The sequence below is a fragment of the Anas platyrhynchos genome, chromosome 1 (genome assembly GCF_047663525.1).
Source record: "Anas platyrhynchos isolate ZD024472 breed Pekin duck chromosome 1, IASCAAS_PekinDuck_T2T, whole genome shotgun sequence".
In the NCBI taxonomy this organism is placed as follows: Eukaryota; Metazoa; Chordata; class Aves; order Anseriformes; family Anatidae; genus Anas; species Anas platyrhynchos.
The window spans coordinates 96,977,673-96,994,443 of record NC_092587.1 but is presented as its reverse complement, the minus strand read 5'-3'; the positions used below and the strand labels follow the sequence as shown (position 1 = coordinate 96,994,443).

At 43.6% G+C, this 16,771-nt stretch overlaps 1 protein-coding gene across 4 annotated transcripts in view; it reads right to left on the bottom strand.

Moving 5' to 3' along the window:
• Window positions 1-16,771, bottom strand: part of PTGFRN (prostaglandin F2 receptor inhibitor) — a 102,237-nt gene that overhangs the window by 38,487 nt on the left and 46,979 nt on the right. The gene's annotated exons all lie outside the window — the stretch shown is intronic.

Sequence of the window (16,771 nt, the reverse complement as noted above, 5' to 3'; positions counted from 1 at the left end):
AAATTTAAAGAGGAAAAAAAAAAAAAAGAGAACACTATTTAGCCACAGGTCCAGTGGTTAACAGCTTCCACCAAAGGCAAAGTGGTAAGCCTCCAAGTGCCATGTTTCCACCAGAGGCTGAGAGAAATACACTTAAACAGCATTAATTAGTCGTTTTCATTACTACAGCGATGGCATAATCTAATCGGGCATTTTTATAAGTCTTCTGCTGACATCAGTAGAGGGTTCAAAGAAGGAAGTTCTAACTCTCCTTCAGCTTGACAGCCATAAGAATAGCAAGTTGACATTCTCCAAGCATGAAGTCACCTCTTCCCTACAGGATCAGGGCTCCTCTAATACAGATGAGCTTCCCTGCCTTTCTAAGTGACTTTAAAGGAATTACTGATTTCCACAGACAGTACTTGAATGGGTTTCTGCAACCACACCTGCTTCCAGCACACAATTCACCTTTAATGGAAGTCCCAGAACATGGGAGCAGGAGCAGAGCACGCTCCCTCCAAAAGCACGGGAAAACAGTGTTCAGACTGTGTTTTCTGGGACCATCTAACTCGAAGGACAGAAAAACAACAGCAGTTCTCTGCTGAAGGCTGGCACAGCAACGTGTTATGCTCCAGGCAAAAGCACAAACCACTCAAACTAGCCAGAGGACCTGGCAGATATGGAAAGAGACTTTTCTGGTTGATTTGGCTCTGTAGCTCAAAGAACAACCGCAGTGCCTGCACGTGGATCTTGGCAGATTCTCACTTCAAGAAAAGCAAACGGCTTTGACTCATAGTTCCAACCAGAGAAACTTTTTCAGCAAAAGAGATGTACTACCAAAGTTCAGTCTCCAAACAGTAGCAACAAAATGCTTACCAATATTTGGCTGTGGACATGGATACCACAGCTCCACATCCACAGCAAAATGGCAGAGCAGGAGAACGGCAGAACAAGAGAAGCCAAAACGCTAAAGGGTAGATATTGCAAAAACCAAGTAGACCACCATAACTATAACAGGAGCAGCTGGACCAAAAGGTTGATCTAGAATATCACTCAGGCAATGTCAAATTTAATCAAATAGCCCACATATACATGAAGCCCAATAGCTCACAACTGCTCTAATTCACCAGCTGAACCAAGGACTGACACTGTCTTTACCTCTGCAGCTGGTAAGAAGAGGTAGTCCCCAGCACGTTCTTTGCCTTGCAGGTTGTTCACGTGCACAGACTCATTCCTAACAGCCCAGTTTCCTGATTGTCATGACTTTGTATAATTGACATTAGTATTTTATCACACTAACCCCAGTCTGCAATCAAAATGTGTCTCTTACCCCCCTCCCAGAAGACTGCTGTAATGTACCTGATCAAGTGATTGCCTAGTCCTAATAAGAAGGCCAAACTTCTCTGCGTCTTTCACCCGTGAGCAGGAAAGTTAAAAACCTTGACAATGTCTTGTCCCCTTGTTTAAGGGGATCTCTCTAAACACAAGCACCATATATTAAAATCCAGAATATGGAAAAACAACCAACAAAAAAATAAATAAATAAAGATAGCTGAGGGGTTCCAGCCAATATATTCTCACCATGCCTTAAGATTCAGCCCCATTCAATCCTTCAGCTGATCCTCTTACGGAAAGCAGGAACAGCAGCAGGTAAGCTTTAAAGCACTGCCTGACTGCCAAAACAGCTTTGAACAGACCAGAGTGAGAAGTCAGCTCAGGATCCCAACTGAGGGCATTCTTTTTAAACACTGTCTTCTCTCTAGAAAACGCTCTCCCGTGACGCTAAAACAAGCGGACAACACTGTTCTGCATGTGTCTTCAGCTGTAGACCCACATACCGTGCACTGCACTAATCCAATCTAGAGGTGACAAAGGCACACTGATGTGGCAAGGGCTACACGTTTGTGCTTTGGATTAGCACTGACAGCTCAGTTTCTCTTCCTTCCGAGGTTGCTAAAGACTCGCTGACATTTAATGAAGGTAGTGGTGATTAGCATCTTTGTAAGAGAAGGCAGACAAAAGGAAAGAGAAAGGGGAATAGGGATTCCTCTGTGAATCTGTTCAGAGCCGGCACCCTGCTGCTGCAAAGCACTGCCTATACCCTCTTCACAACAGTCCCAGAAGCAGGCAACAATTTCAGTTTTACAGGAAGGTGGAAGGCAGGCAGTGGAACAGCTGCAGGAAAGAAAAGGGACACCCAGTAACATTTTCTTATGATTTCCTACTTCGCAAACAACATTTGTTACTACTAAAAGAAAGGAGGGTTCTCACGAGGCAGGAGCACAGAGACAGCATCATGAGGTAAGAGGATGTGTACTTACTGCAGAGCACCTGCTGCACCCGAACTGCCTGCAGGTAGGGAAGAGAGGGCACAGGGCTGATACTCAAGGGTGAGTTGCTATTCTAGGTGACCCAGGAGGCTCAGTGTCTAGCAACCCACGAATTCAGGGTTCTGCTTTTTGTCCCGTAGCAGTCAGCAGCAAGGATATCCCTAGCTGCTCAACAAGGTGTTGTGTTCTTCGCTGTGCGTTAGGGATTAACGTCTCATGTAACTGCAGCAGAAGGCACCAAGCTGCAGACACCAATCTTGCCAACAGCAAGATCCATGTTGCTCTGGCAGATAAATGGGAGCTTCTGCAAATATTTTGTTCTTGCAGTGCCCTGTGTTAGACTCGCATACGCCTCCCTCCATCTTCCCAGAGCAAGCAAAGTTCAAATTCGCACTCAGTGAATTTATTGGGAACATTGATTTTTCATGGCACCTAATATGTTTTAATGTTAATATAAGGTGACATGTTCTTAATGAATTCACTTGAATACTATTTAACTGTAGAAACAGATGGATCGGGACAGAACAGTGTACATGCTAGTGACAAAACTCAGCAGAACATAAGCAGTTTAGGTCGGTGCTCTCCGTGATACTGAAAAAAAATTGATGGGTACTTAGTAAGGACTCTGTAATTGGCTCTGTATCATAAACTGCAATGCTGGACATCAAATCTGAGTACAAGATGAACTGCTTCAATGCAAAACTATATTTATAGAGCTCCCAAGCACTAGATGAAATTGCAAGGAACTACTTTCAAGGCAAAAGGTAATGGAGTGGTTGTAAGGAGGCCAGCAGGCAAACACTAAGGATGGGACTTGTTGCTTGGGCTCCCTAGGCAGGTGACAGGACCACCTGACAACACCGGTGCTTTTGGGCCAAAAAAAAACAAGTAGGAGGGCAACCACAGGGATTTTATGGCTGTTCATCAAGTGCTTGTTTAGAGAATTCTCCCTCAGAAATACATGAAATACTCAACCAGAAACACAGGCAAAGTATGTCTAAAGGTAGAATAATATTCTGGGGACTGCCATGTCAACAACATAGAGGCAAGATACCCCAGACTCAGCCGAGTTAGTTTTGAGCTAGTGTTTGTTCCCTACTGATGCTGCATGAAGTACTTAGTTTAATTTGCTCCATCACTTAGATACACCATCTCATCGCTGTCATAACATGAAATATTTCCAGAGAGCGCACAGGAAGCAGATGACTGAGTAGATCGGTTGTGAAGTCAATCCAAGTACATTAAATAGCAACCTGTCATTTTCAGGATAACCAAGAAAACAAGGCAGCAAGATCAAGAAGGACCTAGATAACAAGTGGTCTGTTTAAACTCTTAACCAGCGGCAATTCCTCAAGAAAGGAGCTGGTGAGGATTTCCTCTTACATTAAGGACATTACCATAGATAAGGAAAGCCTCCTGGGAGCTTCATCTTCACACGGGTTGTGTATCTACATATCATTTGGTAAAGAACACGATGAGAAGTAATCTGACAAGTCACCCACGAGGCTGAGGGTATTATTATTGCAAAGAACACACTTCTGCTTCAGCACTGTCTTACACGAGGTGCTTCCCCCAGCCCACATGAGACAGCTCCACCTAATACAAAACCATGTTCTCTTAGCAGCCGGGAGAAGGAGGTCGACTCTCTACATCCACCCTCCAAAGGAAAATGCAATGTGACATGCGGTAGGAAGTCAATTAAAGCCCAAAAAGTGAGAGCTGACGACTGACTAAATTGGCTCAGACTGAGCGCTCTGCATCTGAAAGGACATGCTGTCCAGCTCCTCACCCAAGGCAGCTGGGGAGATGTAACAACAACTTTGCTGATGCCTTTCATCCCCAAAGCATCTCAGAAGAGCTTTCCAAACAAAAGGTTGTTTCCTTTGCCAACTAACCGTTAGCATGTCTGGGAAGGAGATAGAGCAGCCCTTCCAAATTCACAACGGTTTATGACAGGAAACATACAGCACCCAACTCTGCAAACTGGGGTAACGATTTTCCCTCTCTCAACTCCTCCATTTATTTTCAATCCAGGCACAACTCTGCTGCAACCCTGTACGAATGATGGGGTTGAGCAGGGACAACCCTTCCTGTGCCACGCCAGAGGACATGCAGTAGATTCCTCACCTCTCTGCCTCCAATTTGGAGCAAAATGCCTGATCTCCCAATTCTGTAGCACCCTGCTCAACTACAGTGTTTGTGACGCATGAAAGCATTTTACAACATGGAAGAAAAAAGGGATTTGATTTTGGCATCATTTTTTTTCCTGCTGCTGAGACATGTCCACACAAATCCTCTTCCTCTGCTCTGAAAAGAGCTGTTCAGGCCCCTGCCCCAAGGCACTGAGCAACTTTTCCTAGCCAGCAGACAGGTAAAGAGACAGGCAGCATGCCACACAGTCACAGGCTCTTTTCTAGGGAAGGAGAACCAAAGCATATCAGCAGGAGAGATTACAATCCTTATCTCCAGTCTTCCCCCCCGCCTCTCCTCCCAGCTTCAATTATCAGGCAGCTCCACATCAAGAATGACATATGTGACTATCGGGGAGAGAGAAAGGAGCTTTAACAAGCACGTCTACAAATGTCTGGAAACCTTTCAATGCCTTTACATACATACGTATTCTTTTTTAATATATAACACTGTTTTCATAGAAGTTGCACCTTAACACAAACAGCACATTGCTTTGGAATTTCCCCGCGCCCCTTTTTAAATGCAATCAATTCAATTTTCTATCCTACGTTGCCTCTGTAGAAGAGAGAAAGAAGAGAAAAGGAGATTAAGGAGAATAAAAGGATTTTTATTTTTTATAGCACCAGAAATCCAGCTAATTATTGAAATTTCTTTACTGGTCTTAAAAAGAAATAAGCGAGATCTCTTACCATCCCTGCATAACGTGCACCAAAATCACACTCTTCTTTCCAGTGCAAAGAGACACACACGGGGGTTGGGACCTAACCTAGACAAAGCTCTCTTGCTACTCCTTCAAAATTACAAAATTTAGATCATCCTAACCAGCAGAAGCAACCTGTCCCTTACAACCAGGCAGCCTGAATCACAAGGGGCTCCTTTAAAAGAGACCAAAGCCGATCCCTTACAATGTAAGGGGTAATTGCCTTATACTAGCCTGGAATTACTCGAAGCAGCCTGGGCTCTGTCCCTTGCAAAGCAACGGTACTGCTCTACCTCCCTGCCTGATATACTCTACCTAAAAAAGGACTGGTAGGTTTTTATGGCTTGAAAGCTGTGCAGTGCATCATCTGAAGTTATCAGAGAAGAGCGAATGAAAGAGTCCATGAGAGAGACATTTACATTGTTCTTTCCCAGGCGGCTGGGATTCTTTTTTTAGATAATGCAGAGCTCTTATCAAAAGGAATTAGCCTGGGTGTAATTGCTTAAAACCCATTATCTCTATCAGGATGAAGAAACGCATACTGCATCTTAAGTGAAGCCTCAGAAACGCTATCAAACTGCAAGGCTGCTGGATTGCTCTAATCTCCGTGCCATCTGAGGTATCTCCGAAAAGCCACATCTCCAGCCCTGGGTGAAAAAGCAAGTACCTTCACAGTTGGACTCCATCTATACCACGTGGACTGGGATTCACATGAAAGGATTAAACAACATCTTTTGCAGCACAGTAACGAACTGCTGTCTCCTCTATTCATCCCACACACATCTCCCCCAAGAAAAGGGATTTCAAATGCCCCTGAGTGAATCACAAGGCTTTCGCTAGGGCTCGGCTCCCAGTTATCCTACGGTGCATCTCCCCATTTCCAAAAGTCCTTTAGCACAGCTGTGTTAGATGCCTGCCACCTTAGCTAGCTAGCTAGGCTCTACCTGTCATCAGTGGAGAAAAGCACTCCGATAAATTTCTCTCCCATCACTGCTTACGGCCAGAGCATAGCGAGACAACCACCTGAGCTCAGCAGAAAACAATAACAGTTTTTTTCCCCCTTTTTCTTTTTTTAAATACACTCCCTCACAGTAGGCCAGATGAACACACAGGGAATCAGGCCTGATCCCTTCTGCTCAACATGATGTTACTTTGGGTAAGCACAAAAAGGGGAAATAAGGAGCCACAGAAACCTTCCCCAGCTATGCAAAACAAAAGCCTAGCTTGTTAAACTGCGTACCCTTTGGTGGGCAGAAAACTGCGGCACCTCCAGTCCAAACAGAAGAAATGTCTAACAGGCAGAGATAATACTGAAGATTGTGTTTTAGATTCCTCTGGATGTCAAACAACTACCACATATGATCTCTATTTCCTTTCTCTACCACCAACTGACAGTTGAAGATAAAAGGCTACATGTAAAGAACTACTTTTGATAAGTCTCCAAAATGCTGCTAGGAGCGAAGTGGGACGGAAAGAGAAAAAGCAATGAAATGCAAGAGTCAACATGCTGCTTCCTGGCTCTTACCTGAAAGACCTGCCCCTGTTAATGATCTTCCTTTACTTTCCTCCAAATTCTCTCGCAGAACTTCTTTTTTACCTTACCCTGACAGAGCACCCCATTTAGGTTACCTGGTGACATCCAAAACATCCAGGGACTCTAAAACTGACATTTAGACTGCCTCACCAGACAGGTGATTTTCTTTTGTTCTGCCTCAAAGCAATTTGTATTGCAAGAGGACAGGTTCAACATGTCACATTTTAAGAAAAAAAGTTGACAAAGCAATAAAGCCCATGACTCAAAGCTGAGGAGTTGGCACAGTTGGAAGCGGGGCTGCAACAATTTGTACAAATGCCATTTTAAAAGTATCTCCACTTTTTTTGTGTGTGTGGGGAGAAAGGTCATAGGAAAAAATGTAATATTAATCCAAACGCAAGAGAAAAACATACATTTATCAAAGGTAAAAAAACTCCTCAAACTGGAATATACAGAATTAAAGTCAGTGCTGTTCTGCAACATCATTAACTTGCACTTATCTGTTATCTCAGATCTCTTCCAAAGCAGTTGGAAGGGAGCAGAGCAGTCTAAATCCATTTGCTCTACACTGTAATTTCCTCTGGGCAGAGACCAGCCATTTTCTTTGCTCTGTGTGGAATGCAGCACACCTCTAGCATTGAACTGAGCCTTCTTTGGATTTAACTTAAGAAAACAATTAGACTAGAATAGATCATTCCTAAATCTGCATTAAGTAAAATCACACAGAGTGTGAAAACCCAAAATAAGACAGAAAAAATCTAAATCCAAGGCAAGCTCGTGTTAAACTGTAGAACCTAATAAATTTTTCAAGCAGCATCATTTTAAACTGAGCATAGCACCTAGCAGTGATGGGAAAGCTTTAAAGCCAAGAAAAAGTATTTTTGTCAAAAGACTTTTTAAGAGATGCACATACAGCAATATCCACGTGCTTCATAAATCTATAATTTCACAAAATATAAATTTTAAAAAGGAGACCGTAGAACACTCCCAACTTCCCTCTCTCCCCAAAACAATTTCCATGATTATCACTCCTTTTTCTTCCCAGAGCAGCAGGTATTGATTTTTATTGGCATGAAGTGATCATTTGTTTTCAAAGTTACCTTTAATGTTAGGCAATACACAAAAGCACTCAAAATGCTAGGAAACGCTGAATCCACTATGAAGCCGTCTACCTTTCACTTCTATTAAGAACAAAAAACAGAAAAATTACCACTGAATAGCTGTTTGTCTTTTTTACCTGCTCAAAGTTGGCACTCTTCATCCACTTCAATTCAACCCTGCACTTCACCTATACCAAAGCCTAACGTGGATTGACAGAGGAGATTAAGGAGCCACACACACTCTCATAATCCAGACACTGATCTTACCTGCTATTTCCCCAAAACTCCTTGCTGAGGATCATTTCACATCTCAGCACACGGAGCTAATTTCCCAGCAAGCATTCCATGGGATGAGAGAAGCCATCGCGCAGACCTCAGCAAAACCGGAGCCAGGCCTGGCTACAGGAAGCGGCAGCCACAACACCGAACATCCCAACACCACGACAGGCTCCTGGAGTCTCCGATTGCTTTGGGATCCCCAAGGGCAGCTTTGCTCTCTTTGCATCTGCTGTGGTGAGAGATTCAAGGAGGTGACGGGGCAGCAGGAACTGCTGGCCACAGCAGCATATGGCACCAGCCTGCCTTGGCTCCGCGCTTGACTTGCAGCCACAGGAGCCAGTGGAGGGACGGAGCTCAGTGTCTGAGTAATCCTCTTCATCTGTAATTTAATTACCTAACGGTCTCCATCTTCAACATAAATAACCTCCGAGCAAGAGCCACATTAAAAATGCCCACAGCAGATGCACACCGAATGGGCCAGCTGTCTTGCTGCAGAAGATACACCTGGACAGACCAACCAACGAGACCACGCTCATGTGGTACAACAGGAGCCATTAGAAATAGATCAGGCTTAGCACCCATTTCACTGTAGCACACTGTTCCTTCACATAAAGATGAAGACAGGGAGATTTGTTGAACTAGGCAAAGAAGACAAGAGCAAATGTACAGGGGACAGCTCTGACTATTGGTGCCCCCATAGCCTGGGAGGCCCTGAGGCCTTCATGTGGCCACCCGCACCACCACCGCTTCTATACTCTTGGTTGTAACCTGGAAAAAAAAGAGGGCAATGTTTTCCAACCCCTCCTCTCAACTCCTAGATCCAATTATCACTCAAAAGCCAATTTCAGGTCATGTGGAGCACTACTGTTTAGTATGCTAATCTCTACGGAGCCTGCACGTTAGGAGCACAGATATTTTCCTTCTAGACAAGGGGGACTCGTACGCATGCGTACACATCCGAAGTATGATTTAAGACACACCAGGGCTCTTCCTTCTTTAATATAAGATTTGCATAACTAATTCTGTAACTGAGAACAGGAGTGCAAGGTATTTACAGTACTTGTTGCAGCTGAGCTTTTATTATTTGCTATGGGACTATGAGAAACTCCCTTGCCCCAGAAAAGGCAGCTAGCCTGGTCTCCAGCATTAAAAAAATTACACATTAAGTTACCCCACCTCAGGAAGAAACATTTCTCATTACGGTATTGACTCCATCTTGCAAAGTAGAAGACTGCAAGGGGTCTAGAAGGGGGTAAGAGAATGGAAGAGGTCTAGATAATAAAAATACAAGAGGCCAGAGGCATAAACAACACCTAGAAGACATGCAAGGATTCAGGTCAAGGTCTTTAAGAGGGTATGTGTAACCCCACACAGAACATTAAATAAAATTACCCCCAGATGGGTCTGCAGAACAGCTGGCTTTAAAACAGACACGCCACAGCACTCTTCATTATTTGAAAGAGACTCTTAAATACCAGCATATACAGTTCCAAAGACATGGGAAAAGCCTTCACAAACAACATCCAATCAATCAGGTTGCTTGCATTAAGACTCCTGAAAACTGAAGTTAAGGTATTTAGATCAGTAGATGGAACACACAACAGTCTATTTACTTCAATAACATCTAAAAAGCATTTTAAACTCACAAGTTTTTAAACTCACAAGACCAGCACAACTGCTTCAGCAGCCAGTCCTAAAGGAGAAAAGGCTGTAGAAGGTTAGTGGTGAGGTCCCCAGAACTACACTACACATCTGCTTGGGGTTTGCACCACTCTGCGTTTGGTGCCATAAGCCAAAAGAACAACTGAAGCACAGCAGATGTGCTATGAGGAGATTCACCTCAGCAATTCAGTCCTTACCCCATGTAAAATGGTAACGAGGATGCAGCCTGCAGGCTCCTTCTAAAGTGTACTGTTCATATTAAACTTTTGAGAACTTGAATGTGGAGATGGGAACTCTTCCCAAAATCACAAATGTGAGTTAAGCCATCAACACATGTCTGGGATATGGAATCCACCCACCCTCTGCAGCGCTCCTTATCCCTGCTCAACAAATTCCAAGGCCAAAGTCTCCAAAAAAGTGTGCAAGAGTTGAAAATTTGCTGGCATTCACTGCCTCCCAGAGCTTGAAGGCAAATTAGCTGTGTAATTAGCTGTCTTTTAACTGAACTCTACCTCTAGAAAGCTGTTCTCGCAAGTGAAAGGAAATGACATTGAATGAGGCTGCTGTTTATCCTAACCACGCCGGCCAAAGAGAGGAGGCTTGCTGGAACGGGTGGGCAGGTACAGGCATGCGGGCAGTGCGTGAGGGATTCAGAAACCTGCAGAGAAATGAACCACCTTGTGCAAGGCTTACTCCTGGTACAACTCTGCTCCCATTTACCCCATCCTGGAGAGAAGCAACCTCTTCGTATTTGCCCCTTCTAGAAAAAAAAATACTCCACTGTGATGATCAACGTTAGCTAGTTCAAAAAATCAAAAGGCTCAGTTTTCAAAAAACCCTGAATATTAACCCTAACATTAACCTTCCAAGTCTCTTCTTAATGTTTCCAAGCTCACAGCCTGAAGCTCTTCTCCACCTCCTCTCACCTCTGAAAAGCTTGCCCTGCATTCAGCACAGGTATTTTGTTATCTCCAGGAGTGGAATAGAATAGCAAGGTTCATCAATTCAGTATCTGCCTGAAGAAATCAAGCAGTTGTCCCCGTTCCCCATCACAAACTGAAAGTCTCTTCTCCCTTTAGATTATAGGCCAGAGAGTTTTCACTGCTATTTCTTCGACTAACTTGCAGCATTTGCCATAGTATCTACTCTCCTCTGCAATCAATGCTGAATAGCCTCCCTTGTATACACAGTAGCACATATCACTACAGAATGTCACACACGTTTAAGCTTAGGGACAATTTTATACCATGAGACATTTGAGAAAATCCACATGCAGCCACATCATGAAAGACTGCATTACAAAATATTGTTTCTTCAAGTCTTAGCAGTTGGCATTCAGCCACGAGCCACTAATTTTCAGATAAGCATGCCTAAATACACATCTTAAAAGTGGGACTAACAGGAAGCGTATTAAGAAATTTATCTCACAAGTATTTACTTTGCTGCTGTCGCTGCCGTGCTTCATACAGGAAAGGTCAACATCACAGGTGATAAAAGAGAAGAGGAAAGTTAACACACAAAGAGCAGCTGATATGCACCCTCACCCAGCACACTTCAGAAAATGAAACCTCAAGAGGTCAAATGCAATGCCTGTGAGTCAGCAGACTTTTGGAGGAAAAATCCGAGGCTAAATGTGAGGATACCACCTCTAACTTAGAAGGTCTCCAAGCTAGAGATGGTCATGAGAGGATGGTAATGGGGAGGATGTGCTCACTCTTCCCTAGGCATCCAGTCTTGGCTGCTGTCAGAAGCAAGATCGAGGCTAAATGGACATTTGTGGTCACCCTTCTCTCTCTCCAGCTTCTGGAGGCTGGAGGATTGGTGGAAGTGCCTTTTTCCACTGCTTGCTTCTCAGTGGCAGCCAGGCTGGTGGTTCCACTGTGCCCAGGAGTGAGAAGAAAGGCAAGAAAAAGAAACATAGAACAAACACAGCATTTTCAAGTAATTCTGAAAATGAAAAGAGAGGGAACCCTTTGGGGCATGACACAGGAGAGAAAGGGCAGAGAACCAGCACAATGTTAAAGCAGCAGGAGGAAGAAAATACAGTTTTTGAGAGAAGCCCAGAGGGAAACCGCTTGTTTCTTTTCTGCTCCAGTCTCCTTGCAGAGCTGTTCCAGGGTTACACTACCTCATAAGACAACCTACATACAAATTAAGTAGCTCTTAATATTTGGGTGAAACTTGGATGTCCTGAAATTATTCAGTAACTAACACTTATAATCAGCTTACACGGCAACAAACAGCAGATTGCTCTCACCCTGGGCATCCTCACATTTGCTGCACTGGGAAGAACAGGTATGACCCAGAGTGCCTTTTACAGCAGCACAAAAGACTCCACAGCCATGCTTCACCCCAACAGAGAGCATGCCAGACATTTTCAGGCTCCTGAACCAGTACATGTACAGGGCATAAGAACTAAAGACAACATTGCAAGTTCCAAATTACCATTGCATCAGCAGCAGCACATTGCGGTCTAAGTCTCAGAAGTCTTACACCAGCCACTGTATTAACACAAAGGAGTAATTTTAACACTGACTGAAAAGAAATGATGTCTGGTGCAAGTGCAGCAGCTGTCTAACAGCATACAATATAGAGCAGCATACAAACAGAAAGTGGAAAGTACAACACCCATTTAGAAATTGAAGGGTGTTAAAATTCATCAGGAAAGCTGCAGACGTGTCCACAAACACTAGAATTAGCAGCCCACACTTTTGAACAGTGAGAAAAGATTCTCAGTAGCATCTTTTAAGCATCTTCAAGATTTCAGCTAACGTTCATCTCTCTGACCTGCCCCTCTGGCTCCCCAGCGGCATTCTGGTAACAGAGCTGGACTCAAGACACAGGGAGGGCTAACATTCCCCAGAAGTACCTTTGATTAAGCCCAGTAAATGGGATCGCGAAGCACCACTGTCCAATGGGCTGAGCAAGTCCTGATCCTTTTTTAGAACATGTCCTGGAAGCCACGTGAGGTCAAGGCAAACTGTTCACCCAGCCTTAGCACCAAGGACAATATGAACTGACATATCTTCCAGGATGCAAACGCAGAACACTGACCCATACATAAGAAAGCCAGAAATGTGAACTGCAGCTGTACAACCTATACCCAAGAGGTGTTCTTTTGTCACTTAGGCTGCAAGCAATCTGCCTGTTCTCACAAACATTAGCAAAAAAGGAATAAGCAAGAAAAGCACTTGAATGCTGTGCAATATCAGGAAATTCCCCTTGCTCTCATACCTCATGATAGCGTTCAAAAGGATAGCATCACTTGAGAAAGTCAAAGTGTTGCATCTAAGCCCCAGCGGGCAAAAGAAAAGGAGTTACGCCTTCACACATCCTGTGTCTCTTTCCAAGTGTTAATGCAGCCAGACTTCTCAACCTATGGTTTGAAACAAAGGATCCTCCTCCTCCCAGCTCTGTAGTTCTGCCAGGTCCAGTGTCAACAAGACAACAATTTAAAAAGACCATAACAAAGACTGGCATGTATGTAAATACACCAAAAGTATTTCTCTTAATTTCTACGCTGTTCGTAATTTGTACTTTGAAGTGTCAAAGTACTACTTCCACACCCTGCTCTCTTGAGTTTAAAGCATCCCAAAATGAACTGCTTTTAGCTTTCTCGCTGGCATGGCAGCCGTAGATCATGTTAACAGCACTACCCTATAACAAATTTTGTTTGTTATTAGGCAGCAGCCAGAATTATTACTGTTGTAGGAAACCAGCAAAGCTCCTAGCAGGCACTCCTGCTGCTAGCGGAGAGCTGCACAGCAGCACTTACAGAGCTCCAGTTAACCGCGCGACTTCCGCCTCACCTCACTCCCTGCCTCCCCACTAAATTTTTCAGAAATAAGAACAGGTTTTTAGAGATTAACGATCTGAAGAGCATTTCCCAGGAGCTTCAGCCAGTTAAAACACACAACATCAAATTAAGATGTTTCAGAGAATCCAGGCAGAAGAGCGCCGGCCATAATGCCATGCAAGAGCAGCCCACAAATGCTTCCACTGTTTGCAGTTTTATAGCCTAAGCCCTACCAAGAGTCAAAATGTGGGGTGCAAAGCACGCTACTAGTTCAGCTTTTGCCTTTCCTCAGACAAAACACGGATCATTTCAAGATCTTTGTCCCTTTCACAAGGCATAAGCAAGCCTCGGACAAGGGACAGCTACAAAGTCTTAACAGAAAGTACAGACCAGACGTCCAGTTCATCCCTAGGCTGAAAAGCAGCGCTCTGCCTTTATCATAAAAGGAGATCCACATTGCTGAAGAGAATAGATGTTTAAAAAAAAAATCAGTTTAACACTTTCGTAATTATGTTCCCTGGGTAGCTTTAAGGTATTTGTATTTTCTGCCTGCCCTGTTCACACTACTGTACTTTCATCTTTTAGCAGGTCAATGCAGGAAATTCACTTCCTATCCATCATCTATAGTTGCTTAGCACAATCACTAAGATCTCCCAGAATTCTCCGAGATCCTATTGAAAAAAAAATCTCTGTACTGATGAAAAGAACCATCTTCATTAATCCGCCTGGCAGATGTATTCTTCCCTTCTGATCATTATGGGAGTTTACAATTCTAATAAAGCTGTACTCACATCACATTATTCACATTACAAAATCTCTGGAAAAAAGAAAGCTCTTGGGCATGGTGCTGTAAATCATCAAAAACACTTCTTATTCCTCGCTGATAAGCTCTTTAAGAAAGGGTTTGTACATAGTTGACTGCTAGGGAAAAGTCACAGGCATGGGCAGGCAACTGATTATCACTGAAAAAAATCATCTTGTAAGCAGAACTCAACTGAGATTATAATCAGATCCCTATTTTCTATGTGGAAGACACATTTACACAGGTTTTAGCCTGAACTTGGGAGTGAAATCCACCCAATACAGATCTATTGTAAGCCAAGGCTCTAAATCATCTGCAGAGAGCCTGAAACAATAGCGGAGGTGAAAGCTCCAACCCTGAACACCAATACTGGAAGCCAGTAACAAAAACAGCATCGTTATTGTGGGCAGTTTCATCATTTATGTATGTCTGTGGAAATATGCAACTACTGAATATTGTCGAAGTGCAGGCATTACAGATATCAAAGACAGGCTAATACCATGGGTCAGGGCTGTATTTATGGGAAACTTCCCGCAGGAAAAGTTTTACTTGATGCTCTTTAATTTCTGCCTGTAAAGGGGGAGAAGCACAGTACAGGCTTCCTCAGCCTAACTTCACAAGCTGCTGCTAAGGCTGGATGTCACTCAGTTAAATATTTGTCCCCATTTCCTCCTTAAATGCCAGAAATCTGAGAGGACAGAGGAAAGAAAACAGTAATTGATTCCAATTAGCTTCTATCTCAACATACTAAAAATAAAAAATTAAAAACCTGAGCAAACTGAGAATTAAAATATGCTAAGCATGGGGGAAAAAAATCCAGAAATGGACACCAGAGCTTCCAAATGACTATCACCATAAATTCAAAGAGTGTTCATCCAACTATTTCATTTTTAGAGCTTACTTGGTTTTAAACTGCAGTTTTATTATTACTTGAAACTTGTGACAGCTTCCATGCAATGCATAATTCAGCATGCGTGTGGCAGAAATCATAATCAGAATTATAACTTCGAGTCACAGAGTAACTGTATAATCTAGTAGCAGTATTTATGTAACCACAGCAGTCTAAGGCAATGTTCTTTAGAAACCCTTCATTAGGCTAGCTGGTAGAGCTGGAAGGGATGGCACACCAGTCCCCGTTCTGACACAGACACAGTGAGGACCTTCCGTACAATTTCACATGCACAGTTACATATTTGCTATCATCCCCCATCAACGGGCTCTGCAAAGCCCCCCGGCCTCCCGTGGCTGTCCCTGCCACAAGTACACACTCCAGTGCTTCTACCCATAGAGATCCTCCCGCAGAGCAAAGTACCCAAGATGACCTGACAAAATCCTTGCTGGCATTCATGCTTCTGATGCTGCCGAGAAGACTGCTTAGGCAGAAATAATAGATTTGAATGGAGGAAAGAAAAGGCAGGCAAAAGATGACTTCATGTGCAGAAATAGATGTTCTGAAAGAGGGCGAGAGAGATTCCATTCTCCTGAAAATGCCAGCAGTACGTGCCGCCAGATAAGCACAGCTCTCACTAAATGAGTTCTGTTCAAGTTTCTCAGTGGGCATTCACCGCCTTTTGTCTATTCCAATACAAAGCAGGCATGCCATCTTTTCGGACAGAAAGGAGAACAACCTCTGCACAGACACGCTAGCTAGGAGATGCTCTCAGGCTCCTGCTTCAAGCTCCCACCACCCATCCAAACTACACCGAATGTATGAACCAGCACCTCCAAAAGGTGCAACAAAGGATGCAGAACAAAAGCACAGGTAGCCATATTTGCTCCATCTTGTACATCTTTAAAGTGTCCAAAACAAGCAAGTAAATCAACTGAATACATTAAAGACAAAGTGGAATTGGGTTGTGCTCAGCATGACTTGTCCATACGCACTGCTGCCTCTCAAAAAGTACTACAGACCTCTGTTTTTAAGTAGCATAAGGGTAAATTTAACACTCAGGAGCAAATTTTATATTAAATTACTACAAAAATGGTAGATTAAACAGCTTGTGAGGGATTTAGGGGTCTTGCTGAACAGACCAGAGCAATCATCAGGTCATTTTCTGTCATAATCTGGTGGCGTGCACCTGGGACTCCAGCAAGGTCTTAAAGGTAGGGCATTAATTACCATGAGTTAAAAAAATCTCCTTGGCTATATGTACACAAAACAGTTGTCAATTTATGAGCCTTTCATATTTATAGCACATATAAAACCAGCCTTTTACGGAGAGGTGCAGAGGGAAGCAGCGATGTTAAATAGGAATGAGAAGCACTCAGTAACTTTGAAGGCCAAAGGTCTTCTCTTGCCCACTCAGACAAAACAGGCAAGAGCAGGGCAAATGTCCCCTCAGCAGCCTCCGTGTGCAAGCATCAGCCAACACATCTGGCTGTTTGGCATCAGAAACTGG